This window comes from Podarcis muralis, chromosome 6 (genome assembly GCF_964188315.1).
Source record: "Podarcis muralis chromosome 6, rPodMur119.hap1.1, whole genome shotgun sequence".
NCBI classification, from domain to species: Eukaryota; Metazoa; Chordata; class Lepidosauria; order Squamata; family Lacertidae; genus Podarcis; species Podarcis muralis.
In genome coordinates this window covers 40,718,197-40,739,339 of record NC_135660.1, presented here as the reverse complement: position 1 = coordinate 40,739,339, position 21,143 = coordinate 40,718,197, and the positions used below count along the sequence as shown (strand labels likewise).

Genomic DNA, 21,143 nt, shown 5'->3' with positions numbered 1-21,143 from the left:
GTCATCTGTTTTAGAAATATGAATTGCTGAGTGTCACTGGGTGGCATCTTCTCTGATTCCCTTTTTATGCACATGTCTGGGTATAAAATGAGAAGTATTTCAGAAGTGTAAATTCAGCATCTGTGTACAGTCATGAGATGGAAGACAATGCTGCCGTTAACCCCAGCCTGCCAAAGAATTCTGCATCCATTTCTATTGTGTTGCTGTAAAAGAAATCCGGGGGGGGGGGGGAAAGGCTGTTCCCCATATCCATGAACCCCGAGCCCGTGATAGGAAGCATAATGCAAAGAATTCTCCAAAGTGAATAGCTTGCCCAGCTTCTATTGTTAAAAACATAATGAGTTCATGCATCTGACTGTAATGCAATTATTTCCTAGTGATGTTTAACAAGTTGCTGTTCCTATAAAATGTTACAGAGCTCTATTAATATTGCCCTTCTTTGGCTATGTAATTTTGCTAATGATCCAGCATATTTAGTGGCATTATTATGTCCTAAGAGAATGATGAGCCTGACTAGCAAGCCTCATGAAGCTTGGGTGTGCTGTTGTAACCCGTTCTGTGCTGAGAAATTTGTTCTGCCCTACTGCACCTAATTGCATTTTAACTCGTGTTGTGAAGTGGGGCTTTCTTGCTCTTGATAAATGAATAATAATTGCTTTTAATGGAAGTTTGGAGAGCTGAATCTGTTAATTGTGCAGTATTGCTGAGCATAGTGATGCATTTAGCTAACGGCTTTTCACAATACTGCTTTTTTAAATTCAGATGGAGGTTGCTGTTCCAATATTTTTATATTGACTTTTATGTCAAATCATGGTGCTAATTATAGACAGCAATGCAGCTCAGAGACTGAGATCAAATACGTCTCTACTGTATGGGTGCTAGGAGACATTTACCTGTGAGTTAACTGGGTAATGTAACTACTAATAATAGGCACCTAGGTTTTTAATCCTTAAATGCCTCTGTAGCCCTTATGTGATTCCTTTCCTCTTCTCCTGCCTAATACTGTTGTTTTGCTACTCAAACACAAAATAGCTGTGGGTGTCTTACTGCTTTCCTGATCCTAGGATAGGGATCCATTAACAAGCCCCTCAAAGTTCCAAGATCACTGCTGAGAAGGTTCCTGACATTTTGATGCCTATAATGGCGACTTTCATCGGAATAAAATAATTTCTCTCACTCTTGTTCTACATTCCATCGCTTCCTGAAAATGGAGAGACAGTTAGATGGTGTTAATCCATAAGAACATTGGTCTGTATAACTATCCTCTTGAGAGTAGTTTTACTGCTTATTACCATTTAGTCTTGCAATTCTTCCAAATAGTTCAAGCTGGGATGCATGATTACACTCCACCCCCTTTTATTCTCACAATGGCCTTGAGAGGTAGGTTGGGATGAATCATAGCTGCTGGCTCAAAAGTCACCCAGTAAACTTTGTGGCTCAGCAGAGATTTGAGCCAGAGTCTCACTGGCCAAAGTCTCACTGGCCAAAGCACATTACTATATTGAGGGGCAGGAAGAAATCATACACATAGCAAACTTTTTCTTCAAAACTGGCATTTTATTGTTTCTTGAGGAACATGTTATATCCGGTCAAACAAAATATGCTGTCTTGTACACACTTATCTAGCAATAAGCCCCACTGAACACAGTGAGAAACTTACCTCTAAGGTAGGGTTGCCATATTTCAAAAAGTACAAGACCCCCAAAATTGTTGAGTTGTTTTTTTTTAGACAACCCCCTCCAAGTTGTGGAGTGCTGCTTTTTGGAAATCCCCCTGGATGTCAATTCCACCTTTGAAATTCCGGTAATGTCCAGGAAAATATGGACGTATTTGCATTATAAAGCTGTTCTGATAATGTAGAGCATGTGAAAAGATGTCACCCAGCTGATATTCTTGAGATAATTAATGATATAATCAGGATTCTGCTATTATATGGCCAATCTTCATGGGATCAAAGAATAGCTCAACAGCCTTTGTTCAAAGTTTCCTTCATCTTTTCTGGCTGCAATCCTATTAACAAACTTACTTGAGAGTAAACCCTACTGAATTCAATGAGACTTAGTTCTGAGTAGACGTATATTGGACAACACTATTAATGTGGCATAATTCACTGACAGATAAATTCCATAGTTGCAATAAGTCAGAGAAAGAGGGAGACTAAATTGTATTTTTCCATAGAAAGCCACTACGGCAAATAATTTCGGAGATCATTCCAGTAATGTGGGCAGTTTCCATTGTATTAAGATAAAGATGTGTTTGGCAGACGATCCTCCCTCACTCTTCCTTTAGAGCCTACCGATGACTGAAATAGGCTTTCCTTTCAGGTTTAATAAGCAAACACCATAATCTTATTTAAGCCTATGGTTTAAACAGCTGTGTTAAGGGGGGGAACTGCAGAAAATCTATTTCTAGTAATGTGCTTACAGGAGCTAAAGTACAGATATTGTTTTCATGAGATTTCTGGACTGTTTGATTCCATGCGGAGTAAACCAGATTATCGTGAGAAAACGTTCCATAGTTCTGGTGCATTGTTTCACTTTATCTAATATAGGATACCTTAATAGGTATCCTGCAACACTGATGGGTTGTTTCTCCACCGACTCCCTTGTAAACTAATAAAAGCAGGTGTTGCAGGTGGAATTCAAACAGCCCAGTAAATGCTGCCCCTTCCCTGCCTGTGCTTTAGTCACAATTTCTCTGGTAGTCTTTACAGAGGGCAGCTGTGTCTGATGGAATTCCTGAAGCAGGCAACCAGGTTTGCACTCCTTTAACACCAATGAAAACAGTCATTTCTCCCACTCGAAAAAACAGGCATTTCTTCCTGGGGGGGGGGGGGAGCAATATCTTCAGCACATCACCAAATCAAGGACAAAATAGCACTTTAAAAAATGACTCCAGTAAAGGTCAGGTGAAAGCCTTCTGTTTTGCAGCCATTTAGCTGACTCACGGTATGTGACTCATGCTTTGAATTTGCTTAAGTACAAAGGCAGCTTAAGCAAAGGCAGCTCATCCTTTGCCAGGACTTAGCTGGTTGAGAAGAGAGAAACTGAAGGAGTCAATGAATAGGAAAGGTGCCTGGCAGGGAATTGAATTTCCTGTATAGGTGAACAGCACTGAATCTCCTTCAGGCATGTGGGGGTGGGAAATAGGATGGTAAGCAGTGCTGGGCAGAACTCTCAAGCACTGCTTTTTATTAATTTGCATCAGTTGCTGCATCTTGCTGGTATTTTTACTGCATTTTAAAGGATGCAATTATATATTTGAAATTGTGGTTGGGGTGTGTGTGTTCTGTGCTCTGCCTTGTGAGAGCGCCTGTCCTCAAAGGCGGGATATAAATTTCTTAATATATTGCAAGCATCCCTCGTGATCTGTTACCTTGCCACCAATAGCTTGGAGAGCGAGGAGATGTGCTGGCTTTATTCCTATTGCCTGGCCCCCTGTGTTAGAAATCTGCTCTTCAGAAACAGTCTTATGAACTGTGACTTGTCCTAGTGGTTAGCAGGAAGGTGACTGTTTATTTCCTCTCTGAAGTGTCTCATGAGATATTTCTGAGGAACAAGAGTTCTTGGGAGCAAGAGTTCACCATCTTATGATGGTGAACATGAAAGAAGTGGTTCTTCATATTTAAAAATCTTCTAGCGAGTTGAAGATTAATAGATTAGATACAATCAGCAGATCCTAACATTTTCTAAGGTTATGGTAAGCTGTGGAGAATGTGATTTGAATACAGAAACATTTAATGTTATTAGGATCAAAGCACAATCACCATGAAAATCCTTTACTTATAATTCATGCAAATTGACTTCCTTTAAACTAGACTTCTCAAACACTTGATATCTGGCTTATTATTGTGTTATTAAAAGTGGAGTCTGCAACGAAAAGCTGCAGTATGAAATGTTTCAGGGTACTCCTTTCCATTTGCCTTCCCATTAAATTTTTTCACACATACACCCTGCCCTTTATAGTCAGACACCATTTCCTGGCTACTGAGCAGACTCAGTTTTCATTGAGCTGTAAAGGGGTGCCTATAAGCCCACCTTGTCCCATTCCACCCTGTATCACCCTGCCCCACCCCACCCTGCCCCACCCCACCCTGCCCCATTACGCCCCCTTTCCCAGCCACTTCTGTGTTTGTGGTGTTGAACACATGTATGGCCACACATGCTTTGAACGTGTGCAAATTGGCCGTTGCTTGTACAGAATCAGATGAGTAAATGGTTAATTTTTACTAGATAAGTAAACAACACTTTAGGATAATAAATGTACATAAATGTCTTTCTAGGTTACAACTTGTACTAAAAAAAAAAGTATTAGTATTATTTCTTTAGATATACCCCGACTTTTCCTTAACGGGACTCAAGGGGAACTGTCAGATGGACCATATTTTTTTGCTTGAAACATACTAACTGTAATGCTTTGGTACCACTTTGTTTTTGTTATATATATATATATATAGAGAGAGAGAGAGAGAGAGAGAGAACAAAAATTTCACGGTTATGCATATTTTTGAAATTTAAAATAAGATCTAAAGGGAGAGGATGAAAGAAACAAAATCTCAAACTGGTGAGTCAATGGGGCGAACTGAGAAAAATGAGAAACCGAAACCGACACCTTTGTTCATTTCTTCTCCCAGGTAAGAGGGCATTGGATTGCAGCCTTGGTGAGAAATTTGCCATCATTCTACAAGAAACTCTGGTACAAAGGGGCCAAGTAGGTACTTTTCTTGACTGTGCAGTTTGTTCAGGTTATCCTGGGGGACGATCTACTTTACTCCTTTGAGCAGCTGCAAGATTAAAACTTAAATGAAATGAAGGAAAATCGGATTTCTACAAGAAGTTGCATGAGACCATGCTGGATTATCTGGACTACAACAACATCATCATGATGGGGGACATGAATGGGGTCGTATCAACGAATATGGATAAGTCACAGAATCAAAACATCACTAAAGAAGGAAGACTACCTAAGACTTTTTTTTAAATGACCGACAATATGGACTGGATTGATATTTGGAGAGTGAGAAACCCCTTGGGAAGAGAAGGAACATTCTTTTCTGAAGCCCAACTGACCTGGACACGAATCGACCAAATATGGATAACTAGAAGTCTGGCACCTAAGGTTAGAAAGGTGGAAATCTGCCCCAAGACATGCTCCGACCATAACGCATTGAGAATGGACATGACACTGATCCCAACCGGCTCCTTTAGATGGAAGATGAATGATGGCCTGTTTAGAGATCAAAAGATTGTAAAGAAGGCCCAAAAAACTTTAAAGGACTATTTTGAGATCAACCTGAGTACCACGGTGGAAAAAAGAACTATCTGGGACGCAAGTAAGGCTGTGATGAGAGGGTTCTTGATACAACAGAACTCTTTAAAGAAAAGATCACAAAATGAAAAGAAGGATAAAATTTTGGAAAGAATTAAAGAGTTGGAGAAGAAGTTAAGATCTAATCCGAAGTCCCAACCGATTCTGCGAGAAATTAAACTTCATCAAGCACAATATTCTAAATTGATAAATCAGGAAATAGAATGGAAGATTAAAACAATGAAACAAAAAACTTTTGAATCGGCTAACAAATGCGGAAAACTGCTAGCTTGGCAGTTGAAAAGGAGACAAAGACTAAATACGGTAACAAACTTAGAGATTGAAGGAAAGAACATTCAGAACCCGGGAGAGATTAGAAAGTGCTTCCAGAGATATTTCAAAAAGTTATACACTCAAGGGCCACAAGATGAAATAGAGATTAAACAATTCTTGGAGAAAAATGGATCAGCAAAGCTGTCAGAAGAAAACAGAACAATTTTGAATGGCAAAATAACACGACAAGAGATTGAGCAGGCCATCCAGAGTTTGAAACAGGGCAAATCGCCAGGGCCAGATGGACTGACCTCTAACTATTATAAGACATTGAAAGACTATTTGATACAGCCATTGTTGGAGGTCAGCAACGAAATAATGGAGGGGAAGAAGGCGCCAGAATCGTGGAAAGAAGCATTTATCACATTGATACCAAAGTCGGAAACTGAAAAGACACAACTTAAGAACTACCGTCCCATCTCCCTTTTAAATGTGGATTACAAAATATTTGCAGATGTTTTGGCACGAAGATTTAAGAAAGTTCTAAGTGAGATAATACACAAAGACCAGGCAGGCTTTCTCCCGGGTAGACACATGTTTGCTAACACAAGGAATATTATAGACATATTGGAACTTTTGCAAACAAACATAAACACTAAAGCAGTTTTAATCTTTATAGACGCGGAGAAAGCCTTTGACAACATATCCTGGAAATTTATGAAGGGGAACCTAAAAGAAATGGGAGTGGGACGGGGGTTTGAGAATGGGATTGAAGCAATATATTCAGAACAAAAGGCCAAACTGATAGTCAACAATGTGGTTACAGAAGAGTTTAAAATTGAAAAAGGTACACGACAAGGCTGCCCGATTTCCCCACTACTGTTTATTTCGGTCCTGGAAGTGCTCCTGAACATGATTAGGGGGGACCGGTTGGTGGAAGGGATCCAGGTCGGAGCGAAACAATATAAACTTAAAGCTTTTGCAGATGACCTAGTTTTGACATTACAGGAGCCGGAATCTAGTACGAAAAGAGTATTACAATTGATTCAAAACTTTGGTCGAGTGGCGGGTTTTAAGTTAAATAAGCAAAAAACCAAGGTTTTGGGGAAAAATTTGACAGACACTGAACTGGAATGGTTTCAGAAAGAGACAGAACTAAATGTGGTCAAAAAAGTTAAATACCTAGGGGTAAACATAACAGCAAAAAATCTGAGTTTATTTAAAGATAATTATGAAAAATGTTGGTCAGAAATTAAGAGAGACTTGGATAGTTGGTCAAGATTAAAACTTTCTTTGTTAGGCCGAATAGCTGCCATCAAGATGAATGTACTGCCAAAAATGTTATTTTTGTTCCAGACACTACAGATTGTAGATAAGACAGAGTGTTTTCGGAGGTGGCAGAAAGATATTTCTAAATTTGTCTGGCAGGGCAAAAAGCCCAGAATTAAATTTAAGATATTAACAGATGCGAAAGAAAGAGGGGGCTTTGCCCTGCCAGACTTAAAGTTGTATTATGAAGCTGCAGCTTTCTGCTGGCTAAAAGATTGGTTACTTCTTGAAGATACGGATGTCTTGGATTTGGAAGGTTTTAATAATGCATTTGGATGGCATGCATATTTATGGTATGACAAAGCTAAGATAAACAAGGCCTTTAAGAATCATATTGTCAGAAAATCAGTTTTTAATGTCTGGACAAGATATAAAGACTTACTGGAGAATAAAACTCCGAGGTGGCTGTCACCCCTAGAGGCTAAGGCCCGAAAAAGAGCCAATATGGAGGCCAATTGGCCAAAATATTGGGAAATAATAGAAAAGGATGGTGACAATTGGAAATTGCAGAGTTTAGAAAAGATGAGAGACAAAGTGCGAGACTGGCTACACTATGCTCAGATTAAAGAAGTGTTTAAAAATGATAAAAAGTTAGGATTCCAAGTGGAAAAGTCAAAGTTAGAAACTGAACTGTTAGAACCTAAGACTAAAGTACTTTCAAAAATGTATAATTTGCTGCTGAAATGGAACACCCAAGACAAAATGGTAAAATCAGCAATGATAAAATGGGCACAGGACATTGGGCATAATATTATGTTTGAAGATTGGGAAAGGTTGTGGACCTCTGGGCTGAACTTCACTGCATGCAATGCTTTGAAGGAAAATGTAATGAAAATGATGTATAGATGGTACATGACCCCAGTTAAATTAGCTAAAATATACCATTCGTCTGATAACAAATGTTGGAAATGTAAGGAAAATGAAGGAACATTCTTTCACCTCTGGTGGACCTGCCCTAGAGTGAGGGCCTTTTGGGAGACGATATATAATGAGTTTAAAAAGGTGTTTAAATACACCTTTACTAAGAAACCAGAGGCCTTCCTCTTGGGTATCGTCGGCCAGAGTGTGTCAAAAAAGGACAGAACATTTTTTATGTATGCAACAACAGCAGCAAGAATATTGATCGCGAAGAACTGGAAAACTCAGAAGCTACCCACTTTGGAAGAATGGCAGATGCAGCTGATGGACTATATGCAGCTAGCCGAGATGACCGGCAGAATCCGAGACCAGGGAGAAGAAAGGATGGAAGAAGACTGGAAAAAATTCAAGATTTATCTACAAAAACATTGTAATCTGGTTGAGTGTTGAGTGGGATGCCAGGATAGAAAATAACTGTCTATCACTAAATTAGACTTAAGGGTGAATTATATGCTAATCAAAATTAAGACTATGAGCAAAATGATAATTTGTTTGAAATTAATTTTATAACGATGTAAGTGTATGCGGGAGGTGTGGGGGAGTCCAATGTAACAGTGGAAAGATGCTAAAAGGATAAGGATGATTTGTGCTTTTTTTAAAGTATGCTTTATATGAAAAACCTTAATAAATATATTTTAAAAAAATAAAAATAAAACTTAAATGAAATAAATGGACTCTTTCTTTGAGTGTCAGAATCTGTCTTCTAAGAATCACTGTCCTTCATGCCTTTCCAGTTTTTGGGCTGCTGAGTAGACTCATCTTCAGCCTGCTTCTAATTCATGCTTCTAAGACGATAAGCGAGAAGCCTTCAGGACGGTGAGTTACTCTGGTGGGTATGTTGATGGCGAAGACACCCAGGAGGCATAAAGCTCGACATCTTTTACTCTCAACAAATATCAGATCACAGTCCTTCAGTGACTTACAACAATGTCCACACCTTTCAGGAATAGATAAAATACATTCTGCTTTGTGTGAAAGCTTTAGCAACATTTCTGTTCTCCTTTGAAGTTAAGTGCTTAATGGAAGTTCAGTTTCATATTTTTCACAGCCTGTCAACAGAGTTCTGTTAAGAAATTCCACTTGAGAGTTCAGACATGTATCCATTACGCAAACTCCCTAAGAAGTAAGTGGAGTGACTCTGGCCAACTTAAAATGATTGCTGTGTAACAGCCTTGTGATCTGTTTCCCTTCTGTTGTCCAAACAAGCTTGTTAACAAGTTCCTTAAGAATCTTTGCATCTCTCTTTCTGTAGCAATGAACCTCAGGAAAGTTCTGCAAACAACTCTATGTGTACTCATGTTCTACGGTGACCAAAGAGGACAATTCTGAAAAGTGAGTGTTGCAGATTGCCTGGTTGCAGCAAACACATTTTATACCAGGCTTCCCCAACCTGGTACCTGGCAGTGGTCTCCCTCAGGAGGTTGTGGACTCTCCTTCCTTGGAGGCTTTTAAGGTTTTTAAGCAGAGATTGGGTGGCCATCTGTCATGGATGTTCTAGTTGATATTCCTGCATCGCATAGGGTTGACCCTTTGAGGTCCCTTCCAACTCTACAGTTTTATGATTCTATGACTACAACATCCATCATCCCTAACCAATGACTGGGCTGGCTCGGCTGATGGGAGGTGTAGTCCAGAAACAACTGAAGGGCAGAAGGCTGATTCCGTAGTAGTCCATTGTTCCTTTTATTTGCACAAATGTGAATCAAGAAACAATGTTGTTCAGCCTATATTTTTAGAATGGGTTTCCTTCTTCCATATGTTCCTCACTGCAAACTTTGATTGTCATCTGCTCCAAATCCCTCATCCTCAGAAAGTGAGGGAGTGGGACTATTTCTGTTGTGGTACCTACCCAGGGCTGTTTTTCAGGGGGAACTCACAGGAACTCAGGTATGGCACCTCTCAGGTGGCTGTCATTGCCATTTTAAGAGAATAAGGGAGGTGTTCATCGTGAGTTCTGGCACCGCTTTTTCTAGAAAAATAGCACTGTGCCTACCTAATAGCACCATTGCTATTCTGCTGCAGACCATTGTTGAAAACCAGCTATATATATATATATATATATATATATATATATATATATATGAATGAATGAATACAACTGCAAAAAGTAGGTAAGATGTACAAATCAATCAATGGATTTTTTTTATAAAAAATGACTGTGACAGTGACTGTGACTGAATGAAGAACATAGGTTGTTTACATCTTCTTCTTCTTCAGTTTTAAGAAATAAATAGTGAAAAGATAATTGGTTAACTGTATTTTTTGCTGACTCAGCTCTATGTTATTTTTGTGCTGCTGGGATTTCTTCAATGGGTCGGATATTGTTAATTTATTAATCTGAATGAATGGAGGTGTTTAGATAATTTTGTTTCTTTCATTCTGTTTTTCTCACAGTTTGTTAGCCGCTTAGACTCTCTTTGGAGAAATACATAGGACAGATTTTTTTAAAAAAATAAACATAAATTAATATTCTGAAATATCATGTACATAGCATATTGCTAATCAATTGACATTTTCAGTTATCACGTTTTCATTCCCTTTTATAGTGATTTGTTTCAGAGGCAGGATTATAGCACATGTGACATCATAAACTACATCACTAGAATTCTTGCCGCCTCCTGGTTATGGAACAAATGACAGTCACCCCTTGAAATAATTGGTAAGAGAGGCTCAGCCTTTTATCTACATAGGATTACTTCTCTGAAGCCTGAAGTGCTCCTTGAGAATAATAAGATCTTTCCACAAACTGCAATATGTTTCAAGAGGAGATGCATCTCAGAAGAGTTTGTCAAACCTTATGAACTCACATGTCACAATCACAGGTATTAGCTCCGTAATGACTCCTGAGGATAATAGATTGAATCTATCCCTTTTTTGATGGGAGGAGGAATGCCATTTTTCATATGCAGGGTGGTAGATAGATTCATATTGGGGAAATGTTTTTACATGAGAGCACATCCAGCAATTGCAACTATATTAACCTGGAAAACATTAACTTGTGGGAAGAGGTTTGGGTTCCCTTCACACTTGATAAACACACAGCATAGATAGTCAAAGTATTCCCACTTTCCTTCCTCAGCCAGCAGAAGCATCTATTGAAAAATGCAACTACTTGAAAACTATTTGAATGCCCAACGAAGCTTTATTCCTAGTGACTGTGGTGCTTTTTTTGTAGAGAGAGTGTTTTTCTGTCCCTACTATTGTGCAGACTGTGGCATCTGCCTCGGGTGGCAGGTGCTGACTGATGGGAAATAGGGGCAATGCTGTGTGTGCCATGTACAGCCTTTTCTGAGCCCCCTAAGCTAGTCTGTTGCTTCAGATGTGGTGGAGAATGCTGTCCTCTTTCCAGTGCTGAAGGAAGCCAGTCTGGCTGGCTTCTGTATGTGGCTCTGGGAGGGGGCGCCATCTTATACCAGCTTCCTAGTAAGTTTCATGACTGAGTCTGGATTTTCTATTTCCACGTCCACCACTCTAACACTAGTTTACTCTTCATATTAGATTAGGGGTAGAGAAACCTCAGGCCTGGGAGCTGAATGTGGCCCTCCACATCTTTCTATCTGGCACTTGCGACTCTGCACCAAAACAGACCCTGCCTAGGCCATACCTCTCAGCAGTGATTTTTTTCTGGGGGGACACAGGGGTATGTGCAGCCCTAAACATTTTGTGAATCTAACAGAAGAAACTTTTTTAGTTTCTTCTCTAGCATGGTGAATCGTCAGTTCCGTTGCTACTCCCAATGGCAGCCTCATTTCCTGTCACAGTGTTTCCTGAGTCTCAGACAGAAGCGGGCGTTTAATGTGTGAAGTAAGAGTTGGAATCTAGTTTCGTTGTTACCACCCCTGATGGTGGCTTCATTTCCTTTCCCTGTGTTTCCTGAGACTCAGACGGAAGTGAGCATTTAATGTGTGAAGCAGTGTGGAATGTTAATGTGTGGAAGCTGCTGTGAGCTGTCCATTTACTGTATTGTTTTCCCCAATTTGAACTATAAAATGGTGGTTTTCTTGAGTCAAAATGAGAGTACCCCTAAACATTTTGTTTAGGAAAAAAAGGAGTGCCTCTCAGACACCCTGCTCCACTCACTCCTCGGGTGTTTTTGTGTATTCTTGAGCTCTACTAATGCCTTTTCCTTGCTTGGATGGAAAAGTGTCTACATGTAAACTGAAGGCAGCCTCTGGTGCAAAGCCTCTCGTGCAAAGGTAAGAGTCACACCTGTTGTTCCACCTTCTTTTGTCTCTGGCTCCGCCCACCAGAGGCATGCAGTCCCTCCCAGATGGTTGCTCATGATGGAGTGGAGCCCTTGGGCTTAACAGGTTCCTTACCTTTGTATTAGATGAAACACTTCTTTACTAAAAGGGGAGGGGAAGGTATATCTTCACCCTTTTTAGAATATATTTCCAACATTTTAATTTATGGAACAATTCAGATTCCCCACCACCACACACACACCTTCAACAGAAGCAAAATGTATTGGCTGAGGAGGGGAGGATATAATGTGGTTGTATTTCATCCCCCAACCATGGGTTAAGGAGAAAAAATTTAAGATGCAAATTGCATGTCCCAATAGTAAAAAAATAAAATAAAATAAAAAATGGTTATGACACGAACACTTGTAGACTAGTACTTGAATTTGAAGATGAGATATAGTTTAATGTTCCTGTTGTAAAGCATCCATGTCTTCTTCCAAACCTTTGCTGAGCAACTCTCCTGTCAGATTTATTGCATGGGAAATGAACCAAGCAATAAAGAACAGAAGTAGTTAAAGACATTCTATTTGAACCTGGAAACCAGTGTGGAATGGACAATTAATAGCCCCCCCCCCCCCCTCTAGCAGTCACAGTAGCTCTAGTGGTTCTTTCTGTGATATATGTAATGAGACACATGTCAAATCATAGTTCTTGGCCTCCATAGATTTTTAAATCATGCTGTGATGTCCCGTCAGTACTCTGCAGAGTTATTGGTGGTCCTGCTGTTTTCTATCTGGATATCAGACCCATTTTCCCAGCAGTTTCAGATCTACACATCTTATTAAAAACACTGGGGTGTGGGGTTCTTTCCTTCCCTTTTTAAAACATTTATATTGTGCACAAAACACACACCACAGTCTAAAAATTTCTGCTAAATTAAATGTTTCCTGTGAGAAAAGGTAGATGAATTAAGCAGCTACAAGAGGCTCTAATTTTTTTTTTACATTCTGATGCTCAGTTCATAGATCGAAAAGTAAGTCCTGAGATTATAGATACTCTAACTGAAGCACTCTCTCCTAGAGATAAGCTAGCAGCCAACCAGAGTTATGCCTGTCTAGCAATGGGAAATGCCATTAAAAGTATGTATTTCCAAGCTGGGTTTGAAGGTCACATATTGTCAAGCCCTGTAATCGTCAGGCATAGTATTCCAAAGTGAAGTGACTATGACCTGTGAGGAATGGAACGAATGCAAAATATAGCTGTGATTCTCAGGGCTTTGACCTTCCACAGCAGATCAGACTTCAAAAGCAAGGTCCACACACACACAGACACACATACCCACAGAGTGAGGTTCAGAGGTTTAAATTTTTCTAAACGTTGCCTCTTGGAGTTTGCCCCCTGGGCCTGTTCTGAATTTCTTCTGATGTTTTTCAGGGGCTCAAAGATGTGTAAAGTACACTTTGTGATTCCCCAATTTCCAGGAGAAGGTAAATAATTATGGTTCGGAGGATTTCTCTGCTTTTGCTTAATAGAAAAAAGATTTATGAACAAATAAGCTGTCACAGAAAGAGCTTTCTTCTGCTTCACTCACCATTTTGCTCAGAACACATCCTAAGCATATTGCTTGCAGGGAAGGGGGGACCCTAAAATTTAAGTTTATAGAGCAAGTTTCTTCCGTAAAACAAAATACACAGGGGAAAGAGTGAATTGTCGTGATTCCTTAGTCTGGTTAGTGAATTTTAGCGAAGGGCAAGCTAATGAACCTGCCAACTAATTCAAAAACCCCGTCATGAAAGTAAGAATATTTTTTTAAAAAAATTTAACATCCAGTCCTAATAAAAAAATGCAACCAATTACTATGTTTATTGCTTCACTATGGCTTATTGTACAAAGACCTAAGTTTGCATTCAATAGCTCTTACTTGTCCAGAGATAGGCCACCACTGGAAGTATTAAATGCAGTTCAGTGATGGTAGTCCAAAATCTGGCTTCTTGCCCTGGTTGAAAAACTTACACAAAGACGTAAGCTAATGAGGGATGAATGCAGGAGAGACAAGTTTGCAGATACATGGGACCCCTTCTTGCATTATGTTATTGTGGGCAATTTGTTTGGTTTTTTGATTATATATGTTGTGTTCTCATTTCGTATTTTTATGTTGCGAACCAACCTGTGATGTTTGGGTGAAAATTTAATAAATAAGTAAGTAAAAATAAGTGGCTGGTCAGAGAGGTGTGATACAAAAATTCCCTCTCCAGAATATTTTGTATGGTAGTTTGTTAGATTTATTGCTGAAATACCTCCTTGGCTAAATAGTCCCTGGTGGCGGTTGCTAAGTGGATGTATTTAGTGTGTTTCTGAATTTTCTTTTTTAACACATGTGTATTGTTGTGCATTGTCTTGTTATGGTTATATTAAAGTCCTTTTGTATAATTAGGTATTGTATGCTGGGGAAAACGTATTTAATTCACCTCATTTTAAAGCATACTTCAACTGGCCATTTTGCCTCATGAACTTCCTAACTCACGAAACAGTTTACATAAATAAATAAATAAATCCTACTTCATCCAATAGCTTTCCTAGCCTATTGGTCTTTTCATCGTTTAGTAAATTTATTGCACACTGAAGTATATTCGACAGATTCCCCCAGAGACTGTTCATAAAATCTCACTGCTTTGCAACACGATCAATTAACAATCCAGAACTCACGTTTCGCTTTGTCTATGCCCTGGAAATTTTTCACGTGAGGATGACATCTCTAAAGCACATCTGTTTGATAATTTTCTTTTTAAATCCATAGAGAAAATCCACACAGAATAAGAAATAAGGGGAAATAAAATATGCAGTAAAATAGCTTGTAAATAATACAGTAGCTGCTAATTTTTCCCTGTGAGTGTGAAGCAAGGTTATGAGCAGAATCCAACGAATTAAACCTATCGAGATCAATAGACTTTACCTAGGGCAGGGGTGGCTAATCTCCAGCTCACAGGTCACATCTAGCCCCAATAGATTTTTGTCTCTATTCCCCCTCGCTGTAAGACCCTCCCCTCCAATTAAAAAGTTTTAATCACACCTAATTCTGTTGGGTTGCACTTGAAAATAGAGCACTAAAAACGAAAGGAAGCAAACCCTCAAGACCACACTGAAAGAATACCTTTATTAACAGCCCCAATGAAAAAGTAAAATGCTCAACACATCAGTGACAACCTTCACTGGTGGCACAAAAGTTCCCCTTTCAAGGCAACATGTCTGACATGCCCCGAGGAAGGCTGTCATCAACCAAAATCCATTGTACACGTTATTTAGTAATTATAGCTATTATCAGTGCTATTTTTCTAGAAAGAGAGGTGCAGGAATTCACCATGAACACCTCCCTTCTTCTCTTATAATGGCAACGATGACCACCTGAGAGGTGCCAGAACCTCTCTCTCTCTATATATATAAATAATGTATGTATGTGTGTATGTATGTATGTATGTATACCATATTTTTCCGTCTATAAGACACCCCCCATGTATAAGATGCCCTCTATTTTTGGGGACTCAGATTTAAGAAAATGGGGGGGGGGGAGAGATGTAGCCATGTATAAGATGCTCCCTAATTTTTGACATTACTTTTTAGGGGAACCTAGTCTTATACATGGAAAAATACGGTATGTTTATTTATTTTTCTGTTTTATTTTTGCTTCCTCTTGATATTAGGCCACCTTCTGTTTTTCAATATACTTTCAGGAGTTGGTGTTGTTTTTAAATGGGTACATTTATATCCCACATTTATATCCCACCTTACTTCCATCATGTGGTTCTCTTTGTCTAAGACATGGCATTTTTTTGAATGGAAACTCACAGAGACACTGTAAAGGATCTCTACATTGGTTTCCAGCCGGGATGGAGAACCTGTCACTCCCCAGATGTTGCTGGGACTCCAGTTGCCACCAGCCCCATCCAGCATGGCCGATGGTCAGGAATTATGGGAGTTGTAGTCCAAAAATGTCTGGAGGGGTTCACTGGTCCCCCACCTATGGTTTCCAGTATACTTCAGCACAATCCTGGAATTCATGCTATTGTGTCACTGTGTTGAGGATCATGTAAATGTTTTGCTATGGGTTTCTTTTCTTTTTGTTTGTTTGCTTGTGAAAGCTCAAAAAATGTCACGGCAGATTGTTTAATGGTCAATTGCATGCAGTACTTTACTGTTTCTGTCCAAGTATTCTTTAAATTATACATATTGCAGCAAGATGTCTGAGTTTTTTCTCCTTGTTTGTTGAGTATTTCCTTTTGTGCTGGGTTTCAACAGTGGTATGACTCACTAGGAATTATAGATTAGTTGAAGGGGTTTAGACCCCTTTGGAATGTACATTCCAGAATATTACAGACCATAGCAGAATATGAATCTTTCTGTGTTGCTTGGTGCCCTTCCTAGCTTTAATTGTGTTGACACTTACAGAGCTAAACTTAAATGTGATAAGAGGAGCACATTCATTCTGCTTCTTCCTCTGTCTTATTCAAATGCATATGAGGACAATTATCTGTTGACAACGCTGATGAATAACAGTGCTCTTTTACTTGACTTGTCACATTGATCACCAGCTACTGATACAATTAATAAAGCATTGCTGTCCGCATAGCATATTAATAATTAGGCTGAATTGGAGACAACAAGACCAATGCATCCAGTGCACTTAATGTTTCATCTTTTACACCCTGCCAGTTCCCAAGATAAAATAAAAATCTCCAACACAGCTCTCCTCCCAGCCTCCAGATCACAATAGGCTCCTGACCTTCTCTGCTAGAGCAAAAGCTGGATGAACATTTCTTACTGGGTGTGTGTGAAATGCATTTGCCAAATCCAAATGGATGCTTGCAAGAAAAGAACTAGGCATGGCCAGTGAGATCTATGACTCCTCCCTCCTTTTGAATCACAGGTGGGAATTGGGAGAAATTTGACTGGCTTGCCATTTTAATGTGAAACTACCTAATTTACACTTTCTGAAACAATATGCAACTGAAACTCAGCTGTCCTTCGAAATCCAGACTTCTGCAAAGTTTGCAATGCAGTTCATTGACCAAGTAATGTGGACAAAAATGCATACAGTGGTACCTCAGGTTACAGACGCTTCAGGTTACATACGTTTCAGCTTACAGACTCCGCTAACCCAGAAATAGTACCTCAGGTTAAGAACTTTGCTTCAGGATGAGAACAGAAATTGTGCTCTGGCGGTGCGGCGGCGGCAGCAGAACAGTTTCAGGTTAAGAACGGACCTCCAGAATGAATTAAGTTCTTAACCAGAGGTACCACTGTAATAACACAGTCATAGTACTGTAGAGCTGGAAGGGGGTCACAAGGGTCATCTAGTCCAAACCCTTACAATGCAGAAATTTATTTTGCCCAAGTTGGAGCCCAAACCCATGACCCTGAGATTGAGAGTCTCATGCTCTCCTGACTGAGCTATACCAGCATACAGAACTCCATTGCATTAGGGGAAATGTGCATGAAATTGCTGGCGAATTTCCATAAATATTTATTTATTTTTAATGTGAAGTGATTCAGATTTGGACAACAGCTTAAGGCTGGGGAAATGATTCTTTAAAAAAACAACAACCAAGATTTTATTAAATATTTTTCGTAAGATAAAAGAAACTAAATAAATAAAAACAAAAACAGAGAAAGAAAGTGAAATAGATTCGCTCAGTCCTAGGTCTACAGACCCCTGAGTGATATCATTAACTGCTTTTGAAACTTCCCTCCATTTCAAAAGTTGTTTGCTATTGGCTTAGAGAACTGTTGTCCAAGACATACAAACCCAAAGGCCTCCTAGGGCACATGGAACTGATTAAGCCTATATTTTCTTCATCCTTTCCTCTTGCTCTTCCTGTTTTCATTCATACGGGATAAGATTTCATTACCAGTTTGATCAATTCAATCAGGAATTGTTAAGATGAAAATGTCTTTCTGATTTTACAGGGATGTTTCTTAGTAAGTGTTAACATCAAGTTATAAACAGCCTCACCTGTGTGACAGACCAAAGACTGAATTGAACTCACTCTGTGATTACAACTAAAAACCTGGATATTCACAGCAAACTTGAAAGACTATTAAATGAATTAATTGACATGGCTGGAAAGAAGATGTGAGCTTTCAGACAATGCGTGTCACTCGCAATGGGTTTGTATTGCCTTGTGGCTTTATTCATTTATTTGAATTGTGTCTATATTGTCTTTCCGAAATTCAAGATTGTTCATATACTGCATATGTGCAATTAGTGAGCTCCCTCCCTCCCTCCCTCTCTCCTTTTAGAAAGGTGCCAGTACTCACCATGAAGCTGTTAAAGCAAGTGCCACACTTTTAACATTTGAAAAAGGAAAGGTGCCTTGAGTACCCCTAGAAAAAAGCACTTTGTACAATAAAAGAATATACAGTGGTACCTTGGGTTAAGTAATTAATTCCTTCCGGAGGTCCGTACTTAACCTGAAACTGTTCTTAACCTGAAGCACCATTTTAGCTAATGGGGCCTCCTGCTGCTGCTGCGCCGCCAGAGCACGATTTCTGTTCTTATCCTGAAGCAAAGTTCTTAACCTGAAGCACTATTTCTAGGGTAGTGGAGTGCGTAACCTGAACCGTATGTAACCCGAGGTACCACTGTAGTGGTATCCAAGACAGTAAACAATGTAAATGCTGTAGTTGAACAGCAAAGTCAGCAGCTCCCCTCCACCCCTGACAAAAAGAAGTGATTCAAGATTACTTTCCCGTCAAGTAAAGAGGGTAGTCATTATGAATCGTGGTGCTAAGAGCCATCAGTATGCTGATGACACTCAGCTCCATTTTTCCATAGGATCTGAATCAGAAGTCATGGTAGTCCTGAACTGGTGCCTGCACGCAGTGATGGGGTAGATGAGGGAAAATAAGCTGATCTTGTATCCTGGCAAGATTAAAGCACTGTGGGCGAGTGTCCAGAAACCCTGTTCTGGACAGTGTTGCGCTCCCCCTGAAGGAGCAGGTTTGGGGTGCTTGTGGATCCAGCCCTGTCCCTGGAGGCCCAGGGAGCTAGAAGGACCTTTTACTAGTTTCCACAGGTACAACAGCTAGGGCTGTTCTTAGACCAGATGATCTTGAGCACAGTAGTTCGGGAATTGGTGACTTCAAAGTTGGATCACTACAATGCACTCAATGTGGGGCTTCCCTTGCGCTTGACCCAGAAGCTGCAGTTAGTGCAGAATGCTGCAGTATTGTTGCTGGCAGGAAGGAGACCTGATCAGCATACAAGACCTCTGCACAGAGATCTGAACTCCAGACCAAGTTCAAGGTGCTACTATTAGTAAATAAAACCCTTAATGGCTTGAGACCAGTTTACTTGCCTTATCCCATGTATACTTGCTTATCCACTTCAAATCTGTGGATCTGGCAGTGTTACAGCTGCCACATAATACTTGTTCTGGTCTAGTGGTGCAGCACATTTTTCATACCCCCTGCAGTGGTGGCTGCTGGGCTCTCTTCTCCTAAGTTGCCCTACAGGTCAATCATTAATTAAATGTTCTATCTCTGCGCCATAGGCTTGTTCTCTCCCAACATATTAACTGCATTGATTTCACCCTGTAATTGATTTCAAATGTAGAAACCTTTACATTTTTGTTGTGGAACAACATGGTTACCTTGTTCTGATCACATCTGTTCTTACATTCGCCTTACAAATTAGTCATCGCAATAATCATCCAACTCTTCCTCAGTGAAATGTCAACTCTTCTCTGAACTTAATGTCTGGTTTCCAGATTTTGGGAGTTTGCATATATCAGTGCGCGAGAGCCGATTTTTCAAGCAGACACATTGTTGGCAGCTCACACTTTGTGGCTCAACTGCAGGCTAGCTTCCAGCGGGGTGCACTTGCCCCCATACTTAATTTATTTTTACATACATTAAGGTTTTCCTGCATTGGGGAACTATGCTGAAGCATATCATGCTCCCAGGTAGAAGCCACTCTCCTGGAGGTTTAAATATATAATTTGGGGTAGCCCAAAGCTAAGGTTGGGGTGCACACCCTCAACTCAGTTCTTCATTATTTATACATGTTTGGGCTGTTATCAGTATGCTTGACAGTGTTTGCTGCCCAACTAAAATACTGTGATGTCAGATGTGACGCTGTGGCAACTCAGAGATGACGCTGTACTGGAATTGTGAGTGACCACACAAAAGACTCTGGGCAGTCTGCAAGGGATGTGTGCTAGTAGAATAGAACTTTCCCCTTCTTTCTTCTCCCCTGCAGACTTCTGTGCACCCACGAGATTGGCTCCAGGGGGTTCTCTCAGTTTATATTCTTCCAAGTATTAAATTCAGTGCTCCACATTTTGCAGCAATTTTTGAATTTTTAAATCATCCTGAAAATTCTTCAACACTTTAGAGAGCATGAGACTCTTAATCTCAGGGTACTACTACTACTACTAATTTATTTATACCCTGCCCATCTGGCTGGGTTTCCCCAGTCACTCTGGGTGGCTTCCAACAGAATATTAAAGTACAAGAGTTTGATACATGGGTTTGAACCTCATGTTGGGCAAAAGATTCCTGCATTGCAGGGGGCTGGACTAGATGACCCTCGTGGTCCTTTCCAGCTCTACAATTCTGTGATTCTATAACTCACGTACACATGTTTGCAAGCAATTTCACATTCAGCATTATTCATCACATCTGGTCAGAATGTTGACCCTGGATCGCAAACTAATTGAAACTGATTAACAGGATGTTCAAGACAAACACAAGGAAACATTTCTTAATGCAAAGCATAATTATGGGATTCATTAATTGTTGCCATGAGGTGCTGTTATGGTCACTGGCTATAAAAAGGACTCACTAAATTCATGGGTGACATATCTGCTAATTGCAAAATTAACCGTAAGAGCAAGAAGAACAGACCTTCTGTGTCCAAAGGCAGTCTAACTTGGAGAACTATAGAGAAATATAGGAAGCTACTTAGATCAAATCATACCATTGGTCCATATAGATCAGTACTGTTGATACTTAATGGCAATTCCTCTACCTGGGATGGGACCTGGGACCTTTGGCATGCAAACAGATGCTCTACCACTGAGCTATGACCTTTGCACAGATGCTGAGGGCAAACAGCAGAGAATGGCTCTCTCCATT

General features: G+C 39.9%; 1 long non-coding RNA gene across 1 annotated transcript; it reads left to right on the top strand.

Moving 5' to 3' along the window:
- Nucleotides 1-8,478: 8,478 nt before the first annotated feature.
- LOC114596730 (uncharacterized) lies at nt 8,479-16,244 on the top strand. Its single transcript, XR_013393176.1, has 3 exons — nt 8,479-8,643; nt 9,080-9,159; nt 10,374-16,244. It is a non-coding gene; the product is annotated as an uncharacterized LOC114596730 (long non-coding RNA).
- The last annotated feature ends 4,899 nt before the right edge of the window (nt 16,245-21,143 follow it).